The sequence below is a fragment of the Miniopterus schreibersii genome, assembly GCF_964146895.1.
Source record: "Miniopterus schreibersii genome assembly, chromosome: 19".
Lineage (NCBI taxonomy): Eukaryota > Metazoa > Chordata > Mammalia > Chiroptera > Miniopteridae > Miniopterus > Miniopterus schreibersii.
In genome coordinates, this window is record NC_138119.1 from 31,700,158 (window position 1) to 31,717,392 (window position 17,235).

The following is a 17,235-nucleotide window of genomic DNA, read 5'->3' on the forward strand; positions in this document are numbered from 1 at the left end:
ACGGCTGGGAGGCTGGGTTCCACTGGCTTTGCCATCAGGTTGCTGCACAGCTGTGAGCAAATGAGGGACTCATCATGACCAAACCCAAAGTCTCCCCCAGCCCAGACTTCTAAGAATCTCATGAGATGCGCAGGGCTTCCCTGTAGCTGCAGAATCCATCAGCTGCGCAGGCCGGCACCTGTTCTTACTCAGCAGGAGGAAAGAGGTTGGAGGCCGGAGGACAGTGGACTTTGTGCTGGGAAGGAAGGATCTGCTCAGCACTTAGGATAGCATAAAGATTAAGAGCTCGATCTGCTGGAAGCAGATGGGATCTGAAGGATCTGAGCTGAAGCCCCAACTGCACAGCTACTGGCTGAGAGACCTCAGGAAAAAGCATCGAGTCCCAGTGCTTCACCTTCCTGTAAAGCAAGGCCACTGAAAATGCAGCCTAAGTGGATGGTGGGGTGAGATCGTATCTACTAAAAGCCCTGAGCACATTTCCCAGCACACAGTAAGCTCTGAATATCTGGTAGCTGCCACTGTTCTAACCTCACTCTTCTTATTACTGCTGCTGCTGCTGCTATGACAATAGCCAGAGATGGAGGAGAACATGGGACACTCACACCTAGTGCACCTGACCACAGCGCACCTCCTGTCCTCCCACATGGTGGTCAGGCTGATAGCCACGGTCATTTACACACAGCTGCAAGAAGACAACAGGGGCACCCGAAAGACAGCCACATCTGTCTGGAGTCCTCTCAACCCAGAACCAGCCCCCCTGGGCAAAAAGGTCTCCTACAATTTCAGGAAGTTTATACCTTCCTCTCCCTCTCCTCTCCTCTCCCCCCCCCCCCCCCCCCCAGCCAGCAGTCTTCCATCATCACCAAGGAGAATTCTAGGGCTGACTGGGTGAAGGCTGAGCAGGTGCCAGCTGCCCAGCTGCCCAGCTGCCCAGCTGCAGCTGAATCTAGGGCTCAGAGCAGCCTACACAAAACGAAAAATGAACAAGCTAGCCAGCAGCCACACAGCCAGCGGCGACGCTGAAGACAATGGGCTCTTCCCTGGCCTGGCCACCAAGTCCCGTCCGTGGCTGTTGAAACCAGGACTTGAAACCCTGCCAGGGCTAGGAGGGTGCAGTGACGGTCACACGGTGTTCTGGGCCAGAGCTGCTTGAACTGGAAGAGATCTTACACTGGGTAGATTGCTCTCCATCCCCCACGTAGGGTTCGTGGGCTGCCAGCTGATACCTGAGTCACAGAAGCCCGGGAGGGAGCTACACCACGAATCCATGGCCAAGAGCAAGGAGGTGGATCCTCGACTCGGCTGCACCTTGATTCATGCTGCCGCCTCAACCGGCCACCCAACTCTGTGCCTTGGTTTCCCCACCTCTACAGTGAACAAGATGTATTAGCGCCGGGTATTAACTCGGTGTGCCCAGGGGTATGATAAGGATACAGTTAGCCTTAGCCAGTGTGGCTCAGTGGTTAGAGTGCTGGCCTGGGACTGAAGGGTCCCAGGTTCAACTCCGGTTGCAGGCTCCATCCCCGGCCCCAGTCAGGGTAGTTGAGGGAGGCAACCAATCGATGTCTCTCTCTCACATCGATGTTTCTCTCTCTCCCTCCTCCCCCCCACTGAAAAGGGAATGGAAAAAATCTGTTTTCTCTCTGAAAAGCAATGGGAAAAATACCTTCGGGTAAGGATTTAAAAAAAAAAGGGATACAGTTAGATCAGGGAAGCAAGACAAGGGGACCAAAATTGCTTATTATGAGAAAAGGGCTCTCATTCCTTGGTCTGAGATGTGCGTTTCACTCCAACCTCTGTGCTGTTGACTGGCCTTCTTGGGTTGGTTTCCTCACCATCAGAAAAGTCATCTCTTCTTCCCCAGCATCCTTTTCATGAGGTTAGGAAATTAGAGCATGAGGATAACTGGACTGTCCCTTTCTTCTGAACGCCCCTTTCCTTTGGAGACCCTTCCTAATGAGCTTGTTAAGAGCTCAGCACAAGGAAGCGCTCCACGGGTCAAGGTTCCGCTCTCAACCTCCTGCATGAGGTCTTTCCAGGGTGCCACTGATGAAAACGGACTCTCTCCTAAACGCCAGGAGCTCTGTGGTCCGAACCATCCGTATGCATTTACCCTTTATCACTTTGTGTAGTTAGCTACCTTTACCACACATGGATACCTGGCATGCTTCCTCAACTAGCATGCAAGGTATTTGAGGTCAAAAACTGCTTCTTCTTATCCGCTGTAATTCTCACAGTACTTAGCACACAACTGAGCACCTATTTGAGGCCCAAAAATATTTTACAATTGCTCTCCAAAGTCATTAGGTGCACTTGAGCAAGGCTGGGCACGAAGCAGTTATGAGGCAGAGCAGTAACAACAGCCACTCACTTTCAAGGGACACTTCCTATGTGCCAGGCACTGTGCAAAGGGGTTCATGTGCATTATCTCATTTGATCCTGACAACTCCATGCGAGGTAAGCACTATTTAACTCCCTAGTTCACAGGTGAAAATTAGAGGAGACTTAGGTCATCTGCCAAAGATCACACAACTAGTGAACAGAGAGCCAATCTGAGCCCGGGCAGTCTGATTCCAGGCCCTAGCTTTGCACTGTCTTCTACTTCCAAGACCAATTGCATGCACTCCATGACCTGAGATGAGAAAAACAAACCTGGGGAGGAAAGAAAAGGGGGAAAGCCGACAAATGATCTAAGACAAATGAAAGGTCCCAACCAACAGAACATCCTTCACCACCAGTGAGTAGCCCTTGGCCTGTTTTGGTCTGTCCCCGACATTGCAGCATCTGGTAGATCCCAGATGCCGTCACCAGCCCACTGAGAGACAAAGCATTCTTGCTTTCCGAAGCCCCAGCTGTGACTTTTTATGGTGTCATCTAAAAGCTCCCTCTTTCTTTTTCAAGGTTTCAGGAACACAGAAGAACCATAGGATGTGTTCAGAGAGGGTTTTCCCAGTCTAATTCAGAATGGGGCCAGCACCTGACCGAGGCCCTGACCCTAATCCTGCACCAGCCTTCCAGAACCTTCTAGCAGGGCCCAGCACACAGCATTCACAGTCTTTTGCTACATCTCCTTTAACCTCAGCCTCCCAACTGTCAGTTCAGTGTGACAACCCACTGATCGCCCTGCTGCTGAGGGCAGCCAGCCAAAGAAGAAAAAGGGATAGAGACCTGGGGGGTTGGAGGGGAGCACCAGCCCAACCCATCCAAGTCCGAGAAGCCCAGAGGCTTCATGCTGATTCCTAAAATACTCAGGATAGGTTGTGCCGGAGTTGCCATGGGTCTGTGGGAGTGAAAAGATCAAGCACTAGGACCTCAGACCTCCACAGTCAGATGGGGTATTTAATGGTGTTATGCAGGCAGTCCTGGGGTGACTGGCCGGACTGGAAGTCTATTCTTATCAGAGGAGCAGCATGCTGACCACGCAGAACCAGAGACAGGAAGCAGTTCTCAGAAACAGAAAACCCAAGGGACACGCAAAGAGAAAGGAAGAGCGGGAAAAGAGCCAAAAGAGAAAATGGGGATTTAGCAGAGAAAATACAGAAGCAACACAATGGATCAACCCTCTGTACTTAAAATTAAACTTTGAACAATTCATAAAGTTTAAGAAAGTTCTGGAGGTTGTAACACTGGCCCTGATGCAGGAAAGCAATATCCCAGCACATAATTTCATGGAAAACGTGAGGAAATCAGCCAAATTAGAACCCAGCAAGAGGGCGAATGTGGACCAGATATGACCAGTTAGCCACATCTCCGAGAGGAGCCCTAGAAGTTCCATGTGAAGCCCACAGTGCAGAAGCCTGTTCGTCACGCTTGCCCATCCTGGCTGGTGAGCTGTTAAAAGTGTGGACTCAGTCTCAGCTGAGCGCTGGTAGGGTCCTGAGTTAAAGAACTCTGCCAGGTATAGACAGACAAGCACCCGCACTAGGTGGGTCCTCCGTAGCTGGTCAGACCATGCAAATCGGCCCTCCCCTCTCTTACTGACCAGCTTATCCAGGCTGGCTTCTGCCAGCACATGCTCTTGTAATCTGGCAGCCTTGCTGGAGCTATCAAGGGGCAGGACTACAGTCGCTGGGACCTCTTCTCAGCTCTAAACCTGTGGGAGGAGACAGGTCCCCCTCCAGGATGGGAGCACACGCAATGAAAATACTCTGTTGATGTTACATCTGGATGAGGGCAGGCCCGTGGGACTGTCTCCTTTTTGTGCTCCCATTTTCTTTTAGCACCAGAATGAAAAGTGAACCCATGCAGGCAAAACCAACAAGAGCTGGGTTCAGTGGCTCTGTCAGCAGAGGGAGCCCACAGGGGCAGATGGTGAATCTTCTATGGGGAGTGTCGCCCAAGACTCAGAAAGCTCTGGTGCGATCAGACCCTAACATTCCTACGGGAGACTGGAGTTTCCCTGATACCCAGACTCTTCTGTCACTCTTCAAGACAAGTGACTCGCAGACAAGGAAGCCTCTCAAACAAAGGAGCCACCAGCCCGTGCTGGGGCCCAGAGCTGCCTACTGGCTAAAGAGCCAGGTTAGACTGGGGAATCAGATCCATTCCCAGCTCTGCCGCTTAGAGCTGTCCCACTTGGGCAAGCTGGCTCCCTTCTGAGCCCCATTTTCTCAGTGTAATGAGAATACCATCCAACCTAAGGGTTGTGATGAATCAGCGAGATGACAAAGCCAAGCATCTGGCACAGTCCCTGACACACAGCAGGTGTCCAGTCAACAGCACCCCGAACCCGCTTGTTCTGTAGACAGAGGGGGACGGCCCAGGGAGGGTCTGTTAGAACAAGGGTTAGAGGACTGACAGCTATGGCTTAGCCCTGCCACTTTTTTATTATCTTTTTATGGACTGTGTGTCCCTTCCATACTGGAAGTCTATTTCAGAGTTCCCCCAGAAGAATATATTTTATTACATTTACTTCATTTCATTATTGTTCTATCTGTTAAGTTCATAATCTGGTTTGTGTACACTTGTCAGCACCACTACATAAATTCCTGAGCTCTGGCAGAAGCCCAGCCACTTTAAAAATGAACCTTACACAATTGCTTATTTCTACAACAGTAGCATGGAGAGCCCTTTCTTTGGGGATTATTCTTATTTAAATGGCACTGTTAGGCAGGCATTCTGATCCCCATTTTACGACTGAGAAAAATCAAAGCTACAGAAGGTTAAATAACTTACCCTTAAGATCCCTAATCCCTCTGGGTTTCAGATCCCTAATCCAGGGCCCTTCCTGCCACCCCACAGGAATAACCACCCATTGAACATGTATCTTCTGAAAGTTTGCCAGGTTCCAGGCACTGGAAGCCCACTCTGACCTGTTCTGAGAACCGGCCTGTCCTAAGCCAGCCACATCCTTCGATCCCTCAGGGCTGATGGTACATCCACTGGGCAGGGCCCCTGGGCATCACGCTGTAACCAGCCGAGCAAACCACCGGCCAGCGCTAGTCACATGCTACAACACATTCTCTGCCTTCCAGGCACCGACAGTCTCTTGGGCAAAGGAAGGTAAAGCCAGCAGAAACATGTCAGAGGGAGGAGAAAAAGCATCTGGAGAGCCGGTGCCTCTCAGGCTGGCTGTGAATCACAACCACCTGCAGAGCCTGGACAACGGTCCACTGCCTAGGCCCAACTCTGGGAGACGCTGATCCGCTTGGTGTAGAGTGGGGCCCAGCATCAGAACATTTTAAAATCTCCCCAGGCTGAGAACCCACGTGGAGGGCCCTGCTGACTGGCGGTAGTGGCATTACCTGCAGGCTGTCAGAAATGCGGAATCCCAGTTCTCATCCAGACCTCTCGATCCTGCATCTGCACTTTAACGAGACCCCAGGTGACTGCATGCACAAGAAGGATGGGAAAGGACAGGCTCCTCCCTGTGAGTCAGCCAGAGAAGTCCCTCCCCAGCCCCAGTTGGGAAACGAGCCCACCTGCTCCCTGCCAGGCAGCACACTTCCCCTGAGAGTAGAGCAGGGGGCTCAGGTGACTGTGGGAGCCGTGTCACCACACACGGCTTCTTGTCTCCTCCAGAGCCGCACCTGGACCTGCATCACAGGGTCCATGCACAAGAGCTGCTGAGTCCCAACAAGCCCCTTCTGTGTAGGAGGAAGGCTGAGAGCTAGACCCTGTCACCATGTAAGGGACAAGAAGAACAAGGAGTTTCTCTCCCTTCCCCAGTTCTCTCCCCCAGGCCCCTGACCCCTCCCTGGATGCTCTTCGCCTCAGCACAGCCCCCGTGCAACAGTGAGCTGCCTGACCCACCATAAAGGCCACACTGTCCCCGCAGGCACGGAGGTGGCTGGTACCGGCTAAGCCTCGTGAAGGAGGGAATCCTCGAGAGAAGGCCAGACAGAGACACACACATAATCTGCCCCTCAAGCACGCTGGCCCCACCCCCAGCTTTATATCCCGGCTGCCACTTCTTTGTCTCTGTCATTTTGTGTGTGTTTGTGTGTCATTTTTCACACATACCCGCCTCTGCTCTCCCATTAGACTGAGAGCAGGCAACCTTGGCTCCTCCTTTGTCACTGTCCACAGTACCAAGCACAGAGACTCACACCCAGCAGGGGCTCGATAAATGTCATTTGTATTCACACGCACACACTTTCCAAGAGTCAGAATCATAGCTCCAGGCTAACAAAGAGGTACTCGCAGGCAGATATTTATTAAGGTTACTGTCAGTATGTTGAGATTCCATAGAAGAAACAAGAAAACTATAAGATATGCTCCAAAAAGCATGCATTTGGACTTAGGAAATAGATTTATACATGGCAAGCCAAAGACCAGAGACCCAGGAAAGCAAGATATTTATGACAAGGTTAGGCAGGCCTACGGGCACTGGCATGTGCAACACAATGGACGCTTTCTGCTCCAGTCTTTTGACAGGTTATTATTTCTTACTTGTTGATTGACATTTTAAAGCATTTTTCCCCATGGTACCTCTACTACTCACCCATATCCCCATCCTGGGCTATGTCCTCTACACCAAGTAAACAGGGCATTAGATGCCTAGAGCTAGGAGGGGAGCTGTACCAAGATCAGGAACTTCTCTCTGTTGGGTGCCCACCCAACACAACAGCACATCATCTGTGTATCACTTCACCCCAGGGCCCAGTTTCCTGGGCTATACACACTGCCTTGCTTGCCCGCTCAAGGCTCCAGAATGTCTTGGATCAGGTCCCTGATACCAGGGTCAGAATTCAAGGAGCCTGCTCTCTGCCCTTGAAAAGAAAACAGTGGTGCATCGTGGATGGTTGTTGTCACAACGACAAGAAGAAAGTCAGGCAAAACTCACAGCCACATGCAGATTCTCAGTTCATATTCAGCATGGGGCTTTCCCCAGCAAATTCAAACTCACCTGCATTCAAAAGTCCACTTTACTCCACATCACAGAGGTTTAGGTTTGAGGGACCCAAGGCGAGGGTCAGTGTTCTGACTGTAAAGCTGTGCGGTACAATACAGCAGCCACTAATCGCATATGGGTGTTTAAATTATATTAAACTCATCACATTAGCTACATGTCAAGTGCTCAGCAGCCACATGTGGCTAGTGCTACCATGTTAGCACAGACACAGAACATTTCCATCATCACAGAAAGCTCTCCTGGACAGCACTAGTATCAAACATTCAGATGTTGCATTTGAAGTAATTAGTAGTCTTCTGGGAACTTCTGTTACTCTCTCCATGTTTGCTGGAGAGGCTTCAGGTACTCTAAAATGTTGGGTAGGAGTGCATATTTCACAGTGAAAGACTCAATATGCTAAGATTCTCAAGTTAATAGAAAGACTCTAAGGCAAAACTTACAGGGCTATGAACTGGGTCAGTTTAGCAAGTACATGTGCACACATGGTCTCTCCCTCTTAAGAGGGCAATTATTAGTTTCCTCCAACCCACGCTTTTGCTTTCATCACAAGGACTGTGAAGTCAGATGCTGTAAACCAGTTTGCAGTGAGGAAGTGCACATGCAACCTAATCCTGGACAGAACTGTTTTCTAGATCCTGGCTTCACAACCTAGCCTGGCATTATTGGGGAGAATATTTCAAAGAGTGGGTCAGCACCCTGGACAGCGACAAACTCCCTACCTGCGCCCCAGAGAAAGTTCCAGCACTCCCCTTTCCCCTAAACATCCTGTAGAAGGAACTATCCCCAGACACCACTAGGTGTCTGTGAAGGGATTTCCCATTCACTTCTCCTAACACCACAACCTGAGCAAGAGCAAGCTCAGCTAAGCTTTAAATGCTCCTCACCAACTCCAAGAAAGAGACCAACTCCTTAGTCAGTCAAGATTCTCTGCAGCCCGGCCCCTGCCGGTCCCTCCAGCCACACCTTCCACTGCTCCAGACTGGCCAACTGAATGATCGCCTGACCACACCTTCCCTCCTCTAAACCTTTGATTATACTCCCTCACCCCCACCCCAGAAATGCCCATCTCCTTACCATTACTTACTCAACTTCTACCCATTCCTAGACACCCAAACCAGCCAGTTTCTCTTCTGTCTTCCCAAAGGACTTTACACTGATTTCCTTTCTTCCCTGCCATCACAAAGCACTCCCAGTTTAATCATGCTTTAGGGAACTTCATTATGTATCATCTTGTACAATTACTAGGTTCAGATGTAGTTTTTAAAGTTCCTGGTGGTCCAGTATGTGGAAGAACTAGCTCCGTCACCACTAGCCATGCAGCCATCCTTCTGAGTCTGTTGCTTGATCACTAAAATAACAATCTTGGACCAACATATCTCTAACATCCTAGAAGTCGAGGATTCTCTCAAAACAAGTTGCCACCTAGACGTGTGCTGTGCACACAGTAGAGGCTTCAAGGACTAAGGCATAGCACAGGGCTGGGGTCAGCGGAACCCCGGGTGAGCTCCCAACGTGAGTTTACAAAGACTTCAATTCCACTTAGTGTGCGATGCTGATCAGAAAGAGATCCAGTTTCTGCCCTCACCCACGTCAGCATAGGAAAATTGCCTGTGGCCTCAGAGGCATTTTCCTTCATAAAGAACACGTCACCCCCAACATGTGGAAAAACACCACACAATGGGTATTGTAACCGTGGCTTTATAACAATGTCTCTCATGCAAACACACAGGAATAGGTCAACCAACACCTGACAGCAGTGTGCTAGCTCCACTGCTAATTATGTATGCATAAGCCCACAGACTACGGAAAAACCAAAAGCATAACCTTTGGTGATACCCCACAATAAAATTCTGGCTAGCCTCACAAGTCAAGAAGTTCCAAGGGAGAGGTATCAGTGACTTAAAATTTCAGCTCAGCCTGGCGGGCATGGCTAAGAGGTTGAGCTTCGTTCCAGGAGATTGAGGTTCGATTCCCGGTCAGGGCACATGCCTGGGTTGCAGGCTCCATCCCCGGCAGGGGGTGTGCAGGAGGCAGCCGATCAATGACTCTCTCATCATTGATGTTTCTCTCTCTCTCCCTCTCCCTTCCTCTCTCTCTGAAATCAGTAAAATTAAAAATTAAAAAGAAATTTCAGCTCAATATTATACTTCTTGTCAAAATCAGTTATATCTCTTCATGCTTAAAATCCTACTCTCGAAGCATTCCTCTTATGAACATACACGCAAAAACTAAGGCCTAGAAATGTTTAATAACTTGTGTGTTGTAAATAAAGATCAGACTGGAACCAGAGTCCAGTGGGAATTGTTTTGCTAACATAGACAGCATGCACAGACAGACCTGCACACGTGTGCACGTAAAGCGCATTTAGAGAACTCTCAGCAACATGAAGAGATGAGTCATGAAACTCACTGACCCTGGAACTGGAAGACTCCGCTGAGTACTTGCACAAAATGCTCTTGCCAAAGCAAATTGGCCAACATCAATAAAGAAGGAGGGAATTCTCATCACTGGGAAAAGTCCTTGGAATTGCTCTGCCAGCCATTCACGCTCATCCCAGAAAGTCACAAGATCTGAGAACAAAATTTAGCAACTGGTCAACCCACCCCAGGTGGCCTAAACTGGATCCAGGGGACTGAGCTCAGCATGAAGGCCAGAACCATCCAGTCCAAAGCCCTTTACCAAGCTGGCCATCCTAAGTGCTCAAAGAAGGAAAGCAGGGAGACCCCAGCACAACCACGGTGGGATAGTAGACTCCAGTGCCCAGGTTCCGTTATGACTGTGTCTGATTACACTGCTCCAGACATATCCCCACTACTGAATTACATGCACCCACCATCCAAGCCATATCATTTATTCATTGTGATTCAAAGATCCCCTACACATTCCTGCCTTTGCATCTGCTCTTCCTCCAGTTGTTCTGATTATTAAATCTATTTAATTTACTTATTTACTTATTTATTGTTAATCCTCACCCAAGAATATTTTTTCCATTGATTTTTAGAGAGAGTGGAAGGGAGGGAGAAGACAGAAAGAGAGGAAAGAGAGAAACATTGATGTGAGAGACACATAGATTGGTTGCCTCCCAAATATGCCCTGACCTGGGCTGGGGACTGAACCTGCAATTCAGGTACTTGCCCTTGACCAGAAATCGAACCCTTGACTCTTTGGTCCATGGGCCAACTCTCTAACACTGAGCCACACTGGCCAGGGCTGATTATTAAATCTTTATTATTATTATTATTAAGTCTTCATGTCTCAGATCCACTTCAAGTACTTTCTCTTGCAAGAGGCTTTTCCAGATCACCCAAGCCGAACATAATCTCCGGTCAACCTTCTAGCATTTACTGTCTGGAATAAGCAAATATTTCTCGTATAGGACACAGACAGGGTCTCATAGCCCCCACACTGCTCCAGACAGTACCCCTTACCCACACAGCAGGAGCTCAATAAATGCTTGGTGATGATGATAGGAATGGTAAGATCTTCTCCAGAGGGTCATATGCCACCCAAGGGCAAAACTAGGTGTGAAGTAAAGAACATGGGCTGCATGGGACAGGTAGAAACAGCCCAAAAGGGGGTTCATCAGATCAACAACGGCTGCCACAGCCTTCTTCCAACTCTGGGCGCCAGGCTTCCTCATTCTAGGACCGAGATAGAAACCCCCCTTCCTACCCCTGAGCTGCTGATCCCAGGCTGTTTATCTCCTTAACTCTGTTTATTGTGATCCTGGTAAGAGGTTCAGACGCCCTCCAAGCCCCTCTCTAATTAAATTCATTAAACAGATTGGGGCTTTCTCTCTGCATCTCAGAAAAATTAACAACATGATTAGCATCATAATGATAGGGAGAGGGGCTGCCAGGGAGGCCTCTCCGGAGGGGCTGGCCCAGCCCAGGAGGGGAAGAGCGAGCAAGAGCAGGTGAGGGAAGAGAAAACAGATGCTCAAACAGTTGCTTCCCAGAGGAGAGGAGCTGCAGGAGTCAGAGGGGATGGAACAAGCCCAGGGGATGACCCCACCAGGCCCCAGGCACTCCAGCTTTTTCATGGCATGGCAATTGGGAGAGGAAAGACAGCAAGAGAAATTAATCAATAACATCAATTCCAGAGACATGGGTTTCTGGGACAAGAGGCTTTCAGCAATCTTTTAGTTTTACAAAGAAATACATTTAAGTTCTGTTCATGATGGGGCCGGAAGTAGAAACAGGCCCTCATGTCTTCATGATGACGACCTTTTCTGTAAGACTTTACTGCAGGAACCTGGGGAGAGCAGACAGATATGGCAGGTCACTTCTTTTCCAGAGATGCTGAACCCACCAAGTTTTTGCTTATACACCAGAAGGGTTCCCTCATCTAAAATACCCTCCTCTTCCCTCCATATCAAAATTTTACCAGGTTTTCAAGGCTCAGCTCCATTCCCACCTCTTCTGTGCATAGCAGCTAGCAATTGATAAGTACTTACTATCAGCTAGGACTGCTGGTAGTGCTGGGACCTTCACTACGTTATTGCGTTTAATCCTTATAATATCTCTGCAAGGTTCACATTACTATCCCCATTTTACAGACTGGGAACTACAGCTCCTCAGCTAGTAAGCAGAAGTACCAAAGTTTGAGTGTAGGTCTGTCTAACCTCAAGGGTGAGCAGTTTCTACTGTGCCTGACTCCAATGGCCATACTGAGGGGTCATTCCTTCTTTAGAAATTTTACTGCCCAGGGTCTGAAGACAACTAGACACTGTCCTGTACTATTCCTAAGCAATTTCGCATGTTTCTGTCTTCTCTCCCCTACTTGAAAGCACTAACCACATTTTGAATCCTTCAGAAGAACATAGTAGGTCCTCAAAAATGCATGATAACCAAGCCCTCCCAACAGATTTTTCTAGAGAGCCATGTACAAATAGATAAATAAAGAACACCCCAGTTCTTTATTTTTCCACCAGGGAGGGGAGCTCAGTATAATACATAGGAGAGGAGCTTTGACATCAAACAAATATAGGTTTAAATTCTAGCTTTTCTACACCCTTAAATGAATAACTTCTCTGAGTCTGTTTCCTTATCTGTAAAACCAGGATCCTAACATTTCTTTATGTAAGGTTAACCCCTATGAAGATTAAATGAGATGATGTATATAAAGCACAGGAGCTGCCTAGCATACAGTAAGCACTCTATAATGATAACTGTTTCATTATGCCACTTTAATTTTTCCTGGCTTGCCTCAAGACCTAATAAAAGGAGGGTGGTTCAGGAGTTCTCTAGCTGGCTGGCACAGTCTGACTAATGCCCCAGGTCAGCAAAACTGCAGATGTGCCTACTCAAGCACCCAGCGTAGCCATTAGCTCCCAGAGCCCTCCCCTGCAGTCCCAAGGACCAGGCCATAAGCATCTAGTACCTGTCCTCGTAGCTAGGCTTGGCCCTAGCTGGGCATGTTGAGTAAATGCTCAAAACTTTAACATCAAGCTGCTCTAGTCAAAGCAGGGATTTATCCAAAGAGTTTGGTGCAATCACTCCAGGTCCTACTATCCAGCATGGCCCCTCAGCCATGTACCTCAACGCCAGGAACCCATCTAACCTGTTATTTTATATTCTGTATAACATCTATCATCTTGTACTGACTTAATTTTCTATTTCAGTATCTCAAAGTGACTTACATGCCCAACACCTAGCAGAGTTCCTGGGTTATACCCAAAGGCTCAGGACATACTAATGAAAGGAACTAAACTAAACTAAGTGTATGGGGAAGAAGAGGGGTCCTCAGAACATGAGGCCGGGTGTCTCTATCCTCAGCTCTTTCCCAGTTCAGCTATGATGTTCATGGTGACCCCTGCTCAAGTGTATGCCTTCTAAGGATCTCCCCTGTTCACCATTAAGCACCCCCATCTGGACTTGTCTGATGATTCCCACCTGACTCTCACCTCCCCAGAACTCCAAGGCCCTTCCACCCACGTCAGAGCTCACAATATTTTCATTCCCTGTTTCTGAGCACAGACCTGTGCATGACTTGCTATTTCCCCACCGGACAGGAGCTTCCCGGGGGCAGGCACTGGGCCTCTCTCCTGACTCACTGCCATTCTAAGTACATCCCTGACCACACTTTCCCCTCAAATACAAGTGATCAGGAAACAGGAATGGACCAGGTGAATAGCCCCGATCTTGCCCCAGAGTTCCCTATGGGCCCTCCCTTCAGGCTGAGGCATCACCCAGCAGGGTGCTGCACAAAGAACACCCCCTTCCTTCCCCTTCAAGCCAGGCATCTGGTAACATCTTTCATCTCACCTTCTCCTCTACCTTTTCCCTCACAGTCCACTTCAGAGCCAGCTCCTACGGACAACTCAGGGTAGCATCAACCCAGCCCCCTCGCAGCTGTGGAGGACAGGGGGCTAACACCACTGGAGAGAAAGGTGCGCCGTTCAGCACCCCTGTCCACCCCGTCGGATATTCTCACTCAAGCTTGTCCATGTTATCTGTCCGGTGACTCGCCTCCCTTTCCTGTTACCCTGGGAGCTCCGAGAGACCCAGCCCTGCCTTACTTATCACCTCTAGGATCCCAGCACCCAGCGGAGCAGCACACTGTAGGGTTTAATTAACATCTGTTAAAGGAATAAGCATGTGAGCAGCCTTAAGTTCCCCTCACTTCCTTCTCCCCTCCTCCTCGAGGCCTCTCCCCTTCCGGTTTTCTAAGAATTTCTTTTTCAAGACTAAGCGACGATCCTCACACCCAGCTCTTGGATGGTCTTGGAGGAGACTGATGCCAGGGGAAGGAAACAAGTTGCAACACCAGGGTGACGGAGGCTTGATCCTCAGTCACTGCAGAAACAGGACCCTCTTCTGGGCCTCCCCCCCCTTAGGTACCCAAAGCCAGCACTCACCCCCCAGATACCAGCCACCTCCTCAATGTGTCCCCGAAAGACCAGCCAACAGGGAGCTCTCTGGAGAGCTGGCTCCTCTTTGAGTCCTCGGTGTATCTCCGTGCAGCCTTCATGATCCCAAACAAGGCTCATGGGCTGAGATTCACTTCCCAAAACTAGGAAAAAGGTGCGCTGTTATCTGAATCCCCCACTTAGCCTGAGCCCGTCGGGCACTTCAGCGGCAGAGCCTTAGTCCAATCAGCTCTCGAGGATGGCTCCAGGTGATGCCTCCTCCTGGACCAGGAAATGCCAGGGGAAGCTTCCTGTCCCACCCCCGTTCTGATGGGAGGGGCGCAAGAGGGCGCCGCACCCCCGCCCAGTGCCCCCTGCCAGGCACTGCCCGCCCCCCGAGTCCTGCTCAGAGCTGCGGCACAGGCGCTGAGTCCAACCCCTCAGATTTGTAAAGTGAGGGAGCCGGCGGCCAAGGGACAGCGATTTGCTCTTAACCTCCAATTTAAGCCTCGGGGTTTTAGCTGAGGTCCCAAAGACAGAAATTGGGCTGCCACTCCCTGTTTCCCGGGGCAAATACAATTTGTGGGGCTAACTGTAGCTGTCTCTTTCCTCATTTGTGTTATTTTCACTCTCCCTCTCCACACGCACACACAGACACACACACATACTCAGCTGAATCCAAAGACACTTAAGCGGGAGAAATTACTCTCAGAAGTGCCAGCTCAGTCAAAACAAAAGGTAGAAAGTACTAGATGCGTAGCAGACCCCCACCCATCCCCAACTCATCTCCTTCAATTCTTCCTGTAATACAATTCCATCAGATCCACGCATCCCCAAACCAGGGGAGGACAGGTCTCTGCCTGCCTTCTTCTCTCTGCCCCCACTCCCATAGCTGGTATGCCCCTCTCCCCAGGGCCTTCCTCTTTCCACACACATTTTCCTTGGGCTTCTCTCACTTAAGTCTCAAGTTTAATGGGTTCTGAACTTGCCAGCTCTGGCCCCAAACAATTCCACTCTCACCCTGCAAGTCTGCCTTTGCTGAAGATTTGATTAAGGCCCAGCGGGGCTCACCACAGTGCCAAGGGTAGAGAAGACACACCAGGTCCTCATCCCACGGAGACAGACAGACAGAAAAGAGGCACTCTCCTCCACTTCTCCAGACCGAGGGAGAGGCACCTCTGCCCAACACACATACACACCACTGCCAAATGCCAAGAAGGAATCAGGAACAGCACCTGGCTGAGGCCGGGCAGGAGAGGGGCTGCGGTGGGGACGAGTCTAGGTGATTCAGCACTCTGCCCACTCTCAGCCCAGCCCATTGGCCACACTCATGACAGCTCCTGATGCCAAAGTGCTGACTTGGAGGCTGAGGAAGAATCCTCTCTAAAATCCCAAATTCCCCAACCCTCCAGGGGCTCCTCATCCAAGCCTTTGCATCCCAGGGCTCGGAACAACACCAGGAAGAGGCTACCCTGCCATTCCTCGGACCCCACCTCTTCCCCATCCTAGTCTCCCTATGTTTAGCACCCCCTCCCCCAGTCCATCTAGGAAACAAACCTGAACAGCTAAGGGAAGAGAACATGGGAGAGGCCTACCAACCCCAAGCATCCTTTGCCTCCAAGCCATGAACAGGATCAAACATGTAGAAAGAGGTTGTAAGTGGCAACAGCAAGTGCATGGGGCCTGCAGAGCCGGAGGCCTCCCCAAGCAGGGAAGGAGGGCCCAGGGGCAGGCGGAAGGCTCAGCACAAGCCCTGTGGCTACAGCTATCACCAAGAAGGGCAGGTGGGGAAGGTGATGGAGGGCAGGGCGGAAGCAGCCAGGAGGAGAAGACGGGGGTCCTGAGAGGGACTAGGAAGCAGCTGGGAAGGGGCTGGGGCAGGGTGTGCAGAGGGGACCTGGAGAGGGCTGTGAGGGAGCTGGGGAGACAGGCACACAGAGTGACGGGGGTATGCGGTGGGGAGGAGAGCAGAGAAGGCCAGGAGAGCGCCTGATGCACAGGGTAGGAAAAACAGAGGGGATGGAGGGTCATGCGAAGTGGGACTGGAAGTAAGCAGAGGTATCAGGGCAGGGCTCGTGGGGACGGGCAGAGGAAAGGGGAAGGAGGGGGAGGGTGCGGGGAGGGGAAAGGGATGCGGCCCATCAGATAGAGAGGGTGTGGGGTGTGCAGGGGGTCGGAGCTGGATGGGAGTGGGGGGCAGATAGGGACAGAGCAGGATGGATTGAGGGCAGGTGACGAGGTGGAGAGAAAGGTCGGGATGTGGACGGAGGGGGATGGGGACAGGTCCGGGGATAGAGGCGGAAAGGGGAGGGCGGGAAAGCGGGGGTAGTGGCTAGCGAGGCTTCCATGATCCCCGTGGCGCCCCCAACCCCATCTTCCCGGTGTCCGGGCTCACCTACCTCCAAAGGCTGGGCTCGGGCCCTGGGCGCAGCACGCGCGGTCCGCCGCCGGCGCGGCCACTGCCCCCGCGTCCCCTGCAGCGCCTCTCGCCGCCAGCCGCCGCATTAGGGCAGAGACCGGCCCGCGCGCGGCCCCGGCGACGCGCGCCCCGGCCCCTTGCGTGCGCGCCCCCGCGCCACTCCCTGCGCGCGCGAGCGGGATGGACGCGGGCGGGGGGATGCTGCGGCGCGTCCCCGCCCGGGCGTCTGGAGGGGCCGGAGAAGCGCCTCCTTTCTCTTCTCCGCGACCCGCGGCCTTTCTGCGGCCCCGCTTTGAAAACGATCCCAGTCGGCGGCCGTGTCCGAGCGCTGAGCGCCTGCTTCGCGCGGAGCGCACGGGAGGAAATACCCCGAAGCCCCGGCGGGTCACGTGTTTGCCCTGTATATGCCCCTCCACCATCAGATTGTGAGTTTGGGGGACAGACATTTGTCTTCCTAGGGAGACCTGCTTATGGTAGACTCTCCAGGAATGTTTGTCGATTGAAGAGTTTTGGATCCCAAATTGGGGATGTGAGAGAGGTTGTGACACCTGCTGGGGGAAGAATGGCCCTTTAAAAATGGGAGGTTTAGCCCTGGTCGGTGTGGCTCGGTTG

General features: G+C 51.1%; 1 protein-coding gene across 4 annotated transcripts in view; it reads right to left on the reverse strand.

Annotated features, from left to right (window-relative positions):
- NFASC (neurofascin) overlaps nucleotides 1-16,727 on the reverse strand; it is a 160,260-nt gene extending 143,533 nt beyond the window's left edge. For all 4 annotated transcript variants that reach the window (XM_081120684.1, XM_081120685.1, XM_081120683.1 and 1 more), the window contains exon 1: nucleotides 16,604-16,727. The gene's annotated coding sequence lies outside the window, so the exon portion shown is untranslated. The remainder of the gene's footprint in view (nucleotides 1-16,603) is intronic.
- Between the last annotated feature and the right edge of the window lie 508 nt (nucleotides 16,728-17,235).